The sequence below is a fragment of the Acinonyx jubatus genome, chromosome D1 (genome assembly GCF_027475565.1).
Source record: "Acinonyx jubatus isolate Ajub_Pintada_27869175 chromosome D1, VMU_Ajub_asm_v1.0, whole genome shotgun sequence".
NCBI classification, from domain to species: Eukaryota; Metazoa; Chordata; class Mammalia; order Carnivora; family Felidae; genus Acinonyx; species Acinonyx jubatus.
This window is the reverse complement of record NC_069390.1, coordinates 90,292,981-90,305,063: the sequence shown is the minus strand read 5'-3', so window position 1 is coordinate 90,305,063 and position 12,083 is coordinate 90,292,981. Positions and strand designations below refer to the sequence as shown.

General features: G+C 44.9%; 1 protein-coding gene across 4 annotated transcripts in view; it reads left to right on the top strand.

The window, feature by feature from the left end:
- Positions 1-12,083, top strand: part of DCPS (decapping enzyme, scavenger) — a 45,793-nt gene that overhangs the window by 20,090 nt on the left and 13,620 nt on the right. The gene's annotated exons all lie outside the window — the stretch shown is intronic.

Below are 12,083 nucleotides of genomic sequence, written 5' to 3'. Positions count from 1 at the left end.
GTGCCCCTGCCCCACTCCCTCCCCAGTCCCAGGACACCAGTGCTGCTGTTGGTCCCCTGCGTTGTGATGTGTTTCCAGACCTCCCAGTCTGCAGCCCCAATCTCTCTGGCACCTTATTATGCCCTTTGGTTTTGCTGACAGCTGTTTACATGTCTTTGGGAGGGACTGGAACTAATCACGTTTCTCCCATCTGATGGGGCTGCTTTTTGGAGAACACGGAGGTAGGACAGGCTTCTTAGGGAAAGGTCTGAAAGGGAATGGCCCTCTGCCACTGGGAAAGCAATGTTGCACAGAGGAGCCAGACTGCTTGGGTTCACATCTCAGCTCTGCGCCTTCTTAGCTGTGTGGCCTTGGCCAAATCACTTAACCTCTCTGGGGCTTATTTAAGGAGGGGCTTATTTTTCAGTTTTTAATGTATTTGTTACATAAGTGATCCACATTTGTTTTGGAAAATGTAATAAATCCCCCCCCCCAAATTAATTTAAAAAATTACAGTTATGTGTAATTCCACCACCCAGTGGTAACCGTTCCACATCTTGGACCATGTCCTGAAATTCAGGCTTTTTTCTGTGTGTGTTTATGTGTATGCAGTTATGCATGCACACATTCTTTAAAAAGTAAAATGGCATAATATATATTCTGTTCTGTAACTGCATCGTAAGGACCTAATACATATGAGGTGCTGCTTTAGGCTCTGCACACACAGTATGTAAAACAACGCCTCTGCTCTCAAGGAGCTTATGTCCAGTTGGAGGAGATGAACCATAAATAAACAAATAGGTCAAGTGGTAATAAACAGCTAAGAAGAAAAAGAAAGTATTAAACAGTGTTACTACCGTATTATTGACTATGTCCTTGATGCTGTACCTTTCCTCTTCGTGACATTTTTGTTTTTTTTTATAACTGAAACAGACTTTCGGGTTTTTTGTTCATTTGTTTTAGTGTTTAGATTCTACATGAAAATAAAATTATATGGTATTTGTTTTTCTGTAACTGACTTATTTCATTTGGCATAATATACTCTAGGTCCATCCATGTTGTTACAAATGTCAAAAATTTCTTTTTTAATGGCTGAGTAATGTTCCAGTGTATGTATACACCCCTTTTTTATCCATTAATCTATTGATGGACACTTGGGCTGCTTCCAGATTTTGGCTCTTGTAAATAATGCTGCCATAAACATAGGGCTGCCAATGTCTTTTTGAATTAGTATTTTTGTTTTCCTTAGGTAAATACCCAGTAGTGGAATTCCTGGATCACATGGTATGGTGACAGATGGTGACTACATGTATCTTGGGGAGTGCTGAGTAATATTATAGAATTGTCCAATTTGATGGGGCGCCTGGGTAGCTGAGTCGGTTAAGCGTCCGGCTTCGGTTCAGGTCATGATCTCACAGTTTGTGAGTTCGAGCCCTGCATCAGGCTGTGTGCTGACAGCTCAGAGCCTGGAGCCTGCTTCGGATTCTGTGTCTCCCTCTCTGTCTGCCCCTCCCCCGCTCATGCTCGCTCGCTCGCTCTCTCTCTCTCTCAAAAATAAATCAACATTAAAAAAAAGAATTGTCAAATTTGATATATTGTACACCTGAAACTAATAGAACATTGTACATCACATACACTTCAAAAATGCATTTTTGAAAGTAAAGCATTATGGGGGTGCCTGGGTGGCTCAGTCAGTTAAGCATAAGACTTTGGCTCGGGTCATGATCTCACAGTTATGGGCTCGAGTCCCGCATCGGGCTGTCTGCTGTCAGCACGGAGCCTGCTTCAGATTCTCTGTCTCCCTTTCTCTCTGCCTCTCTCCTGCTCCCTCTCTCTCAAAAATAAATAAGCATTAAAAAATAATAGTAATAAAGCCTTACGGGGTACCTGAGTGGCTCAGTCTGTTGAGCTCATGGTCTGTGAGTTCAAGCTCCACATCGGGCTTGCTGCTGTCTGTGTAGAGCCCACTTCAGATGCTCTGTCCCTCTCTGTGCCCTTCTCCCGCGTGTGCTCTCTCAAAAATAAACATTTAAAAAATAAGAAGAAAGCACTGTGGGGCACCTGGGTGGCTCAGTTAGTTAAGTGTCTGACTCTTGATTTTGGTTCAGGTCATGGTTTCAGCACTGTGAGATCCAGCCTCATGTGGGGCTCTGCAGTGCGGAGCCTGCTTAAGATTTTCTGTCTTCCTCTCTGTTCCTCCCGCCGACCCTCCCCCCCCAACACACACAAATAAAAAAAATAAATAAAGCATTATAAGGGAGACAGAAGGACAGGGACATGGGCTTCCAGTTACAAGAGGGCATTTTGCCCACCTGTTTCCTCTAAAACCCTCACTAGAAATGACATTAAAGAAATTGCCTTACAAAAAGTTATCCTGCAGTGACTAGAGAAGGAAGAGGAGACAAACCTAGGAGGAGTGACTGACCTCACGGATGTGGGAGAGGGAAACCTGAGCCAGCAGGTCCCATAAATTCTGTCCCACTTCACCCAACTGGTAACAGCCCCTCCCAGAGATCTAGCGTCTACAGAGGTTCAAATAAGGTCTGGAGTTCTCAGTGCAGTTGAGGGGGGCTCAGGGTACTGAAATGTAGAGGCTTAAGTGGAAGCTTACCTATTCAGTGTTAGTGCCCATTCCCCCTGCCCGCCAGCTGCTTCTCCTTCCTGTCACTCAGAATGCTGTCAGCCAGGCTTGTACTCCATGTACGAGATTGGAAGAGTCACGTGTGGAGAATCTGACCAGCGCAAGAGAGAAGACAAACCTTTGGGGATTCCGTCATGCAAGGGCATAGCCTGACCATCCTAAAATGAAGCTTCAGGTGAACACACGTATGTCCACAGAGCTTCCCATCAGCTTTGTAGTGTTCGGCCCTCCAATATGAGTGAGTGGACAGGCAAGGGTGACCAGACTTGAGGAAAGTGTCAGTTGAAAAAGAGAGGAAGGAAAAGAAAAGAACTCGGAAGAAACAGAAACTATGTGGGGAGAAGAAATTTGCAAAAACTGTCGTTAACGTCCGAGACAAATGATCTATCAAAGGCATAAGAATAAGATACCATCAACAAGGAGTTTTTTTAAGAAGCTCTTGGAAATTAAATGCACAGTAGAACTGAAAATTTCAATACAAGAAGTTAAAACTTCCTTAAAATTAGAGCGGTAAGACACAGAGGGCATTCACTTTCTAACATCCCCTCTGTAGAGAGAGCTTTCCTACTGTTCTTACTTTCTGATCTTATGCTCTAATAAACTTTTGCCTGCTGCTCAAAAAAAAAAAAAAAAAAGACACAGATTGGAAAATGGGAGAGAAAAGCAAAGTGGAAGATGGATCTAAAAAGCTAAATATTAAATATTCAGATAGGCATTCTAGAAAGACAGGGTGGGGAAAATGGGGGAGAAAATAATCAGAGAAATAAAAGGTTTTCCAGGACTGAAGAACGGGATTTTCGAGATTGAAAGTCCATTTACCCAGATCAGGGGATGAATAGAAACCACTCAGAGACCCATCAACACGGTTGGGACATTGAGGACAACAAGAAAACGGGTCAGTACAAAGGTATGGGGATCAGAAAGACCTCAAACTTCTCAACAGCATCATCGCAATCTAGAAAATCGTGGAGCTTTCATATTTTGAGGGTCACTGCTTTGCATCATAGAATTCTTTTGCCAAACTTTTTTTTTTTAATTTTTTTTTTTTTTTACGTTTATTTATTTTTGAGACAGAGACAGAGCATGAACGGGGGAGGGTCAGAGAGCGAGGGAGACACAGAATCCGAAACAGGCTCCAGGCTCTAGGCTCTGAGCTGTCAGCACACAGCCTGATGCAGGGCTCAAACTCACAGACTGTGAGATCATGACCCGAGCCAAAGTCGGACGCTCAACCGACTGAGCCACCCAGGCGCCCCTTTCACCAAACTCTTAATTGTGACAGTAGGACACAGACATTTTCAGATGTTCCAAGTCTCTAAATGTATCTCGCTTGTTCCACAGCTCTGGAAGCAACTTGACTTTGTGCCTTAGTGTTGTGGTCCTTAATGTGTGGTCCCGGAACCAGGACCAGTGGCAGTGGCTGCACCTGGCAACTTCTTAAAAAAGGCATCTTGGCCCACCCCAGATGTCCTCAGTCAGGTGGTTCTGGTGCACAGTGCAGTTTGGGAACCACTGCTTTAGCAAAATAAAGATGCAAACAGGAAAGAGGAAGATAGTGGGGATCCAGGAAGCCAAACATCCAGCAGCAGAGAGAAGGGGAGACGGCTGCCAGATGGTGGTGCATCGAGCTCCCGGGCATAGCTCCTCACAGACACCTGCTGGAGTGGGTCAGAGGCTCCGGGAGGACACATTGCTTGTGTTCTTCTGGGTTTGAACGTTAAGAGATTTATATAGGGGCACCTGGGTGGCTCAGTCAGTTAAGTGTCCCAACTCTTGATTTCGGCTCGGGTCAAGATTTCACAGTTTGTGAGACGGAGCCCCACGTCAGGCTCTACACGCTGATGGTTCAGAGCCTGCTTGGGAGTCTCTCTCGCCCCACCCCTCTCAAATAAACTTAAAAGAGATTTCTATAAACGGAAGTGGATGTAGGGATGAATTAGTGACAAGTTAATAGAAAAGTGAGCAGATAAAAGAGTAATGACTAACTACACATAGCCAAAGTTGTGCTGAAAAGGAAAACTAGTCGTAGTATTCAGCTGTGAAAGCATTTATAGCATCATGGTAATGTTACCATTTTATTCTGACTTCTCCAAAATTGTACAATAGTTGTATTGTGAGATTAGGGGGTAAGAGAGAAAAGAGTGTGCAGGGAGGGTCCCCACATGCACACATGCTTTTGACAGCTGGTAAAAAAGCTAAATCCTTACCTCTGTAATGGGAAGTTAATAAGTAATAGTAAAAGTGAGAATTCAAGGGGGAACAAGATAGAAAAATATCTGTAATTAAAACTGTGGAAGTACACGAGCAAAGAAACGGCAAGAAGAATTGAAAGTGGTGTGTGGGGAAAAGCAGGAAACTTCTGGCTTCATGTGACTAACCTGTGTGCCAGCATGCCTTGAATTAAAAATAAAAGCAAAGTTTGAAAAAGCACAATAGGTGGAGTGGTTTCATAAGGAGTATCAGGGAAGTCCTCTTAACGTACAATTGTCCCTTGGACGGTGCGGGGGTTAGGGGTATCAGTCCCCCGTGCGGCTGAAAACCCACTTCCCTCTAAATTAACTCCCGGCTAAAACTCCCTGAAAACTTAACTACTCCCCCCAAACTTAACCGTTCATGCAGCTGAAAATCCACATACAACTTTGAGCTGTCCCCAAAGTTAATAACCTGCTGTTGCCGGAAGCTTTGCCTATGGTAGAAGCAGTTGATGAACACATATTTTGTGTGTTGTATGTATTCTGTACTGTGTTCTTACAGTGAAGTAAGCTAGAGAAAAGAAAATGCTGTTAAAACCATAAGGAAGAGATACTCTATTGTATTTATTGGGGGAAAAAATCGCTAAGTGAACCTATGCAGCTCAAACCTGTGTTGTTCAGGGGTCCGCTGTACTATGAACATTATCGAGAGATGGGTTTTGAGGGGGTTCGAAATTGTTCCAAGCTGTTATTTTAAGAATACCAGTAGGAGGGCAGGATTGGGTGGGGGGCTCCTTGTTGTTTCTCTAGCCACAGGGGAACGCTGGGTGGGGACGTGCCAGGAATGCTTACCCTGGGTAGTCAGTTTGCTAAGCGGAGGTTGGCAGAGGGCACCAGGAAGGTGCTCAGGCCTCATGTGTTGACCTACGGGGTTGGCACCATGATGCCACAGCTGAAGCCCAGTCCCGAGCCAGATGGAGCTGTGGGATCGAGGGCACCCATTTCTTTCTGTGTCAAGTGGGGACCCTAATAACACCCACCTCACACTGGTTGTGAGGAGTGAATGAGTTAATGCACGTATAGGGCTTAGAACAGCGCCTGGTATGTCTTTTCGCAATTAGCGCTGAGGGTCCAGAGGATATTGACACTTTTTTTTTTTTACTTTTTATTTTGGGAAAAAAAAAAAAATCAACCCTACAGAAGAGTTGTAAGAATAGTGCAAAGAACTCCCTTGTAAAAGCCTTATTGCTAACATCTTACCACTTTTGCCTTTTCTCTCTCTGTATGTACCTATATATTTTGCTCACTCTTGTTATTACTGAAAAGTAAGTTGCAGACATTGTAACCTTCCTTGCTAAGCACCTCAGTGTATGTTTCCTAGGAACCAGAGTAAAGTGGTCAATTTTAGGAAATCTCCCATGTATACCAAGCTAGTTTGCAACGTAGACACCATTATGAAATTTTACCGCTTGTTCCAATACCATCTTTCCAGCAGGACACCTCTCCCCCATCCAGGATCCAGTCCAGTCTCTAGTGTCCTTTAATCCGGAACAGCCTTTCTGCCTTCCTTTATTTTCTCTTTGACCCTTTTGAAGAGTTATCAAGCCACTTGTTTTGTAGAATGTCCCTGGATTAGGGTGGGCTAATTTTTCCTCATGGTCCGATTCGGAGCATGCATTTTTGGCCAGAATACCACGGCACATCCCTCAGGAGGCTCCTGATGGCAGTGTGTCCTGTTAGGAGTGATGTTAACTCTGAGCACCTGGGCCCTTTGTCATTAATAAGTAATCTACAGGAAGATACTTTGAGACTGTGTGTGGACATCCTGTTCCCCAACATATTTTCACCTGGTGGTTTGAGCATTTATTGGGCATTGACACTTGACCAAAATCCTCATGAAGTTCACTTGCAGGTCAACGTCTCGATTTGGCATTTAGATAGACACCAAAGTTTACTTTTGCTTGCCAATAAAAAAACTTAGCATTGGGAAGCATACTGATTTTTATCAGAGAAGTTTTAATCCATTTGGCTCAAAAATGCCCTTCCTGGGGCTTAAGCCTAAAAGGCTAGATTCATTTATCCACTTGTTCAGTCTTCGTTGAGTGCCTCCTGCAGGCCAAGTGCTATTCCTGGTGCTGGGGATAAAATGATTAAAACAATTTTTAAAGGTAGACAAAAACCCCTGTCCTCCTGGAAGCTGCATTCTAATGGGAGAATCAGACAATAAATCTGTACTGTACTGTCAGGTGGTAAGGAGTGAGGAAAAAGCAAGCCATCGGTGAGATAGACAGGGATGAGATAAGGGGAGCTCCTTCAGCAGGGCTGGTGGAGAACTCCAACCTTGACTTAGGTGAGAGCAGCTGGTCAGAGGCCTAGAGATGGGATGTGAGTTAGCGGAACTGTGAAGAGGTCTGTGTGGCCGGGGCGGAGACATCGAGGGGGTGATGGTGGTGAATGAGGTTGGAGAAAGGGCTAGAGCAGGGTGGCTGAGGGCTGTGTAGACAGTGCTGGGAACCCAGGGGAACGGTCCAGGTTTGAAGGGGGGCAGCCCCCGCCCCTGTCAACAGCACGTGAAGCCAGCCCACTCCTGCCCGGGGCTGCTGGTGGTGGCCTGACAGAGGCCTGGCCCCCAAGAGTGACTAGCTCTGAGGGGGTCCAAGGTCCAGCGTCCAGCAGTGGGGCTTCTGCATCCACATCCAAGCAGGAGTTTCTCAGAAAAGGAAGAAAGATGGCAGGAAGTAACGAGCTGGAAAATGCCTTTTTCTGTTTTCCCTGCCGCAGAAGGGGAAGGCGGGAGGAAGGGGAAGGCGGGAGGGGGCTGGCCTGGGGAGGCGCCCGCTTCCCAGCACCCTGGGTGGCTGGGGCGGTCTCTGACAAGCCTTGGCAGACAGGGGCGCGCTCCTGGGCCCAGCGGCTTTCTGATCTGAAACAGCCAGGGAGCCTCAGGCTGTGAGCCCGGGGCTCGGTGGTCATTGCCAGCAGGGCGGGCTGTTCTCCAACGTGAGTGTGGCCTTTGTCTCCGTCCGGCTCTCCCATACGGAGGGAGCTCCTCCACTCACGGCTTTTCTCCCCGCTGCCCAGCCCAGGCTACCAAAGTAACAGCAAACACAGCAACAGTGAGAGCTAGCCTGGGAGAGAACTTCTCTGTGCAGGGGGCATGGAGGTGGGGGTGGGCACCTGCTGAATGCTTCCCACCTACTGCTCACTGAGTTCTCATAACCACCCTATACAGTAGGTCACCCGCGCCCGGTTACACAGCTAAGTGCAGAGCCAGTATTTGAACCCAGGCCGACTGGTGCTAGAATCTCCGTTCTTCTCTGCAAAGCTACTCTTGGATAAGGGATTTTCCTGGAGCACACTGCAAGGGTCAAGGCAATGCCATTGGGTCTATTTCTGGAAGTTTCTTATCTCTTGGGACCTGGTGTACTTGACCTCTGGCCTTTCGCCCAGGGCCATTAGAGGGTTTTGGGGGTGAGGAAGTACTTTTGCTGCCACCTCGAGGGTTGTGAGGAGGCCTTTGTGCCTCCATTTCAGGGTCAGATCCAGAGATTCCCAGGAAGTGGAGGGGACGTGGTGCCCCCCACTGGTCCACATGACATGTTTCGTTTAATGTTGACAGCAACTCTAAGGGCAGATTTTGTGACCAGTCTTTAACAGATGAGGAAACTGGAGCCCCGAGAGGTTAAATAACACACCCAAGGTCGGGCTGTCTGTAAGCGGTGGGGCGGGGGGGAGTGTGGTGTCAACTCAGGTCCAGAGCCTGTGTCTTTGCGCTGAGCTGCTGTGCCTCCCAGAGCTGAAGGACTGGTGTTTGATGCTCACTGGAACTTGTGTGCTGGGTTAGCACCTCGGTCTGTCCCCACTGGACTGTTGGAATAATATGCGGCCAGCAGGCAGGTGTTTGAAGAGCACCAGCTTTTAGGGTAAGGAAACCTCACGTTTGGCGTTGCCTCTGCCACATCTCGAGGCAGAAGTCCTGACTCCTGTGAACCCACTCACCTGTGAAACAGGGATTCAAATTGCCTACGTCCTCAGACCACGTACGAAAGTGTAGGTGCGTGCGGGAATTTCTGGAGTTTTAAAGTGTGCCTGCTGGGCTTCCCTCAGGTTACCCTGGGCGAGCACTCTGAATGGAGAGTAAGAGAGTCGGGCAGGACATGGGTCTGTTGAGAAACATCCTGAATTTGTTTTTTTTTTTTTTTTATTTTTTTATTTTTTTAAATTTACATCCAAATTAGTTAGCATATAGTACAACGATGATTTCAGGAGAAGATTCCTTAGTGCCCCTTACCCATTTAGCCCATCCCCCCTCTCACAACCCCTCCAGTAACCCTCAGTTTGTTCTCCATATTTATGAGTCTCTTCTGTTTTGTCCCCCTCCCTGTTTTTATATTATTTTTGTTTCCCTTCCCTTATGTTCATCTGTTTTGTCTCTTAAAGTCCTCATATGAGTGGAGTCATATGATTTTTGTTTTTCTCTAATTTCACTTAGCATCACACCCTCCAGTTCCATCCACGTAGTTGCAAATGGCAAGATTTCATTCTTTTTGATTGTCGAGTAATACTCCATTGTGTACATATATATATATATGTATGTATGTATACATGTATATGTATGTGTATATGTACAGATGCATATATGAATATATGTATATGTATATATATGTATATATACATATATATACATATACATATATATACATCTGTATATACGTATATACATATATGTATATATACATATGTACGTATATATGTACATATATGTACATATGTACATATATATGTATATATATATACACCACATCTTCTTTATCCATTCATCTGTCGATGGACATTTGGGCTCTTTCCATACTTGGCTATTGTTGATAGTGCTGCTATAAACATGGGGGTGCATGTGTCCCTTCAAACCAGCACACCTGTATCCCGTGGATAAATGCCTAGTACTGCAGTTGCTGGGTCATAAGGTAGTTCTATTTTTCGTTTTTTGAGGAACCTCCATACTGTTTTCCAGAGTGGCTGCACCAGCTTGCATTCCCACCAACAATGCAAAAGATCCTCTTTCTCCGCATCCTCGCCAACATCTGTTGTTGCCTGAGTTGTGAATGTTAGCCATTCTGACAGGTGTAAGGTGGTATCTCATTGTGGTTTTGATTTGTATTTCCCTGATGATGAGTGATGTTGAGCATTTTTTCCTGTGTCGGTTGGCCATCTGGATGTCTTCCTTGGAGAAGTGTCTATTCATGTCTTTTGCCCATTTCTTCACTGGATTGTTTTTTTTGCGTGTTGAGTTTGATAGGTTTTTTTTATAGATTTTAGATACTAACCCTTTATCTGATATGTCATTTGCAAATATCTTCTCCCATTCTGTCGGTTGCCTTTTAGTTTTGCTGATTGTTTCCTTCGCTGTGCAGAAGGTTTTTATTTTGATAAGGTCCCAATAGTTCATTTTTGCTTTGGTTTCCCTTGCCTCCAGGGACATGTTGAGTAAGAAGTTGCTGTGGCCAAGATCAAAGAGGTTTTTTTCCTGCTTTCTCCTCGAGGATTTTGATGGCTTCCTGTCTTACATTGACAGAATGGCTTTCATCCATTTTGAGTTTCTTTTTGTGTATGGTGTAAGAAAGTGGTCCAGGTTCATTCTTCTGCATGTCACTGTCCAATTTTCCCAGCACCACTTGCTGAAGAGACTGTCTTGATTCCATTGGATATTCTTTCCTGCTTTGTCAAAGATTAGTTGGCCATACGTTTGTGGGTCCATTTCTGGGTTCTCTATTCTGTTCCATTAATCTGAGTGTCTGTTCTTGTGCCAGTACCATACTGTCTTGATGATTACAGCTTTGCAGTATAGCTTGAAGTCTGGGATTGTGATGCCTCCTGCTTTGGTTTTGTTTTTCAAGATTGCTTTGGCTATTCAGGGTCTTTTCTGGTTCCATACAAATTTTAGGATTGTTTGTTCTAGCTCTGTGAAGAATGCTGGTGTTATTTTGGTAGGGATTGCATTGAATATGTAGATTGCTTTGGGTAGTGTCGACATTTTAACAATATTTGTTCTTCCTATCCAGGAGCATGGAATCTTTTTCCATTTTTTTTTGTGTGTCTCCTTCAGTTTCTTTCATAAGTTTTCTGTAGTTTTCAGCATATAGATTTTTCACCTCTTTGTTTAGATTTATTCCTAGGTATTTTATGGTTTTTGGAGCAATTGTAAATGGGATCGATTCCTTGATTTCTCTTTCTGCTGCTTCATTGTTGGTGTATAGGAATGCATCTGATTTCTGTGCATTGATTTTATATCCTGCAACTTTGCCGAATTCAGGAATCAGTTCTAGCAGTTTTTTGGTGGAATCTTTTGGGTTTTCCTTATAGAGTATCATGTCATCTGCGAAGAGTGAAAGTTTGACCTCCTCCTGGCTGATTTGGATGCCTTTTATTGCTTTGTGTTGTCTGATGGCTGAGGCTAAGACTTCCAATACTATGTTGAATAACAGTGGCGAGAGTGGACATCCCGGTCTTGTTCCTGACCTTAGGGGGAAAGCTCTCAGTTTTTCCCCATTGAGGGTATTAACATTGGGTCGTTCATATTAGAAATGTCTCCTGATTTTAGAACACCATTTTCCTCTCCTGCCCTTAAGATCTATGTGGAAGCACTATGTATAAATGATAACAGTTGTAGCAGATGTTATTAGAAGTAGGGAAAAGGATTTAACCAAAGCCAGGTGGTGTTGGACTAGAACCCTAGCCTAGTGTCTGTTTAGGAAAACTATAAGACTTCCTGCTGATGAAAACAGCAGTTCTCAACTGGGGGCAATTTCATCCCCCAGGGGGCATTTGGCAATGTCTGGAGACGTTTTTGGCTGTCCTAGCTGGAGACAGGATTTTACTAACATCCTGGTAGAAATCTGCTGTTCTGGTAACCGTCCTGTAGCATACAGGACAGTCCCCATATGACAAGAATTATCTGCCCAAAATATGGACCGTGCCAGGGTTGAGAAAGGCTGATTAAAAATAGCCAGCACTTACATAGTATTTGCTTTGTGTCAGACAGTGTTCTAAGTGCTTCACAGGTATTAACTTGTTTAATCCTCCCAACTCTGTGACATAGGAGCTATTATTATCCTCCGTTGACAGATGGGGGAGTAGGGGCTTGGGAAGGTTAAATAACTGGACCAGGGTCAGGGTCCCGAGGAAGGAACAGGCAGAGCCAGGACTTGAACTCAGTCCAGCTCCGGAGTCCACGCCTTTAACCATGGTGCTCTGCTGCTCTGCTTTGCATGAGG